Genomic DNA, 3729 nt, shown 5'->3' with positions numbered 1-3729 from the left:
TGGCAACGACCTCTTTCGGAGACCAAGGTTGTGTGCTTATGGATCAGAGTAAATTCTCTCCTAAAACCTCCCGATGAATAGATTGGATTATTGGACATCCCTCACTAGCTAGCTCCGACGGACAATGATATCAAGATGAGCTGCTGCAGCATTGCAGGGGGCCGCCATGGCGTCGGCCTTTCGTCTCTCGCAGACTGTGCGCCTCTTCAAGCCCGCTCGAGCGGCAGCCTGTTCTTTCCGGCACCCCCTGTTCTTCGTTCGCCCCGCTGCAGCTTCGCCGCCCCGCAGGTCCTTCGCCGCCCGGGCGCACGCGGCACTTCCGGTCGCTGAGAGCCTCGTTAGTGCAAAGAAGAACGGGAAGAGCAGCACATCCTCCTGGGTTGAGGGCAGCGAATTGTTCCTCTCGTCTGGGGGGACGGGGCCAGAAACCCCAGCAGGCTAGTAATGAGAAACCTGATTCGGAGGAAGAAGAGACTGAGGCTCCTCATGCGTCTGGCTATGGAAGAACGCGTGAAAGAAGTTTGCCTTCACTTGAGAGACATGGTCTCTCTAGAGATAGGGATGACAGGAAAGGCCCGTCTTATGGGACAAAGGGCAGGGCCATTGACAGAAAGACTAGTTACAGTGACAGACATACTAATGTGAAAGGTGAACGCAAACGGCATTACAATGAGAGGGGTGAACAAAGAAGTGGCAGGGTTAAAGCCTTTCCTCATCCAAGATATGTTGGAGACAAGAGATATAATCCTCAAGAGCTCAGCTTATGGCCAGAAAGGGAACACAGAATGCAATTCGTCTTTTAGGCACTTCGTTATTCATTATTGAAAAGGAATAGTACATGTTTGGCATTGGATGGGGCAATGTATTTGTTTGATTGTGGAGACGGTGATCAAAAGCAGCTGAATTTTACTCCTTTTTGTCCGATAATTGCGACTGATAAGATATTTTGCATGGGGGACGGTCAAAAGTTTCCAATGCTTCAACAACTCCCAATATTGTTCAGATTGCAAAAACACAGCAGACCTTATTTCATTCCAGGACAGTTTGGAAATATTGAAGAGTATCACCTTAAATCAGAATGATCGAAGGAGGAAAGAGGGACACTTGCTGGCTTAGCCGTTTGGTGATATTGGTGAGGAAAATGGGCACTTGATTTTTGAATGAGAATGCATACAGAGATGCGCAATGAAGATGCTGAGGGACTGCTCAGCAGGGAAGATGCTGAGTGCTCGTGTTGATTGTAATGAACTAGAATAGCTGGGCGTCGACTGGATAAGAAATTTGTATAAAGATAGGATAGGAGGTGGCTTTATCTCTCCGATTGTTGAAGTTCATGATGATGGTTCATCAGTAAGAGCTGGATTTAGCGTATGAGATTTTTTTTGAAACCAAGCTACTCTCCTACCTGGCATCACCAGTTCACAATACGCCCCATGGCCAGTACCATATTTTTATGGCTCTTTTTAGACAAAACAAAAAACAAAAGTAAACTCCACATTGACTTTAATGGCCAGCACCATGTTTGACATTGGATGGGGCATTGAATAATACATGTTTGGGCTAAATCATGCCGGCTTTGAGCTCAGCTTATGGCCGGAAAGGGAACACAGCACAAAGACATGAAGGCCATAAATCATGCTACAAGAAGAGGAAGAAGATGACAGCATCATGGCTCCTTCTCACGAGTGCCGGGAGCTAGTTTTCTTGGCGTCATATGATATTTTGCTGTCATAATACCCAAGTTCAAACAGGAGGTTGTTTATGGAGTTGGTCCTGTCTATGGAGCTCTGCAGATCTCTTGCTGAGAGCTCTTTTGCTTGTATGTGCAGGAGATTATATCCATGGATAGAAGCAATGCCAGTAAGAAGGACAAGAAAGCTTTGGAGTGGATCTTGAAGTGTGCAAGTGTTCGACGTCTACCTGTGAAGGAGATTTCCAAGCATGATCTTAACATGCTTGCAGACAACAGGCCTCACCAGGGCCTTGTTTTGGATGCTTTGTCAGTTGAGTTGGTTCACACAAGTGAGCTTGAGATGCCTGAAGAGGATAGCGGCAAGGTTCCTGTCTGGGTCGTGCCTTAGACGAAGTGACTGATCCACAAAACTTTGGTGCCATATTGCGATCGGCTTACTTTTTGAGGGCATTAGGGCTGGTTGGCTGTGCGAAAAACTCTGCTCCTTTGAGTGCTGTTGTTAGCAGGGCCAGTGCAGGTGCACTGGAAGTAATGGAAATCTGATCATGTCGAAACATGGTAAAGTTCCTGGAGAGGTCAAATAGATAATGGATGGAGGGCTGTGGGTACTGTGCTTGCTGGGAACGGCACTATACCCGTTTGCCACGTGGGGTGCCTACTGACCTTGTTCTCGGTGGGGAGGGCAAGGGTCTTAGGACCAATGTAAAAAGAGCCTGTGAGCATTTGGTAAGCATCCCTGGCATAGCTTTCAAAGAACACTCAAAGGTTGCAGAAGACCAAGGCCCTGTTGATGTTGAAGCAGCTGTTCCACATGTAGCACTAAAAAAGGATGTTGAGAATGATTTACATGATGCAGAGAACTATGAGAATGAGGAGATGGAGGGTCTCTTCACAGGTGATCTAAAAGGGGAAGGAGAAGATTTTGTAGCTGTTGAGAGTCTAAATGTAAGTGTGGCAGCTGGTATTTTACTGCATGAGCTGGTGAATACTCAACCTGCTAATAAACCCTTCTTCCTTGGCTTGGGTGATTCCACGCAGGTTGGTGGTACATGAAAGCTATGTATTGTCTACTCAAATATGTGAGATAACACTATCGATTAGTGCTATGATTCACATACCGAATATCACGTGTCTACCTAACGATTTCTTGGCAACATTTAGTGATTTATCGGAGAACTATTCTAGACGGCTTTGCCCGGTACTCGCGAGATGCGGGTCTATCGTCTAGGTTTTCTAGAGTCCACCTTGTAACGGAAGGTATCGGTCATTTCCACAAGGATCAACTTACAAGCTTGGGGTCTTAATTTGACAATTGAGGTCTCGATACATCAGCTAGCTCCATCAAAGGTGTTCCACAAGGGCTTCCCGTCCGATTGAAGTGATCATAGTTACCCTTGGTTCATGGAAAGCAACACTTTTTTCTAGTAATTGGTTAGGATTCAGGGAACCATAATAGAGTTTTGGTATAGTCGTCATACCTTTTCTCTAATATAAATTTTGATTAAGATTTTAAGACGTGACCCTAGGTAAGTCAACGCCCGGCTCTATTTATTTTTTTCTAATTAACATTTCATTCAATCTCTTGAGAGAAGCTCCCAGCTTATCGAGACCACTCATCCATAGGACGGATCCATCCAAGGATCTTGCTCATCCGCTTTTTATAAATTGTTTTTTTTAGTTTTCTAATTACTTATCATATTAAGTTATGGCATATAAAAGCAACTTCGTTAATTAATCAGTTATCTCAAGTTCCTTTGCATAACTTTACAACACAACACAAAGAGAAGTCTTTTGGCAAAAAATATATATTTATTATTTAGTAAATTTATTTACAATGATTTTCTCCTTTTGCTTATGCGGAATATAAACCTATGTTCACCTAAAGATTCATTATGTTTGTGTAGAAGAAAATAAATCCTTCAAGGAGTAATTGAGAGATTTACGGCTAGAGTTTTTAAACACTCGCTTTATCATGCTTAACAGATTTTTTACTAAGCGACCTCTCGTTGTCGAGGTCGGTCTAAAGCTCCTTGCGG

The 3729-nt window shown here is 44.2% G+C and overlaps 1 pseudogene; it reads left to right on the top strand.

The window, feature by feature from the left end:
* Positions 1–1721: 1721 nt before the first annotated feature.
* Positions 1722–2975, top strand: LOC148042086 (rRNA methyltransferase 1, mitochondrial-like; annotated as a pseudogene).
* Positions 2976–3729: the final 754 nt, after the last annotated feature.

Source organism: Lygodium microphyllum, chromosome 1 (assembly GCF_053477565.2).
Source record: "Lygodium microphyllum isolate KBCC chromosome 1, Lygodium_microphyllum_v1.1.10, whole genome shotgun sequence".
Classification (NCBI taxonomy): domain Eukaryota; kingdom Viridiplantae; phylum Streptophyta; class Polypodiopsida; order Schizaeales; family Lygodiaceae; genus Lygodium; species Lygodium microphyllum.
The sequence above is the reverse complement of the archived record's forward strand: the minus strand, read 5'-3'. Positions and strand labels throughout refer to the sequence as shown.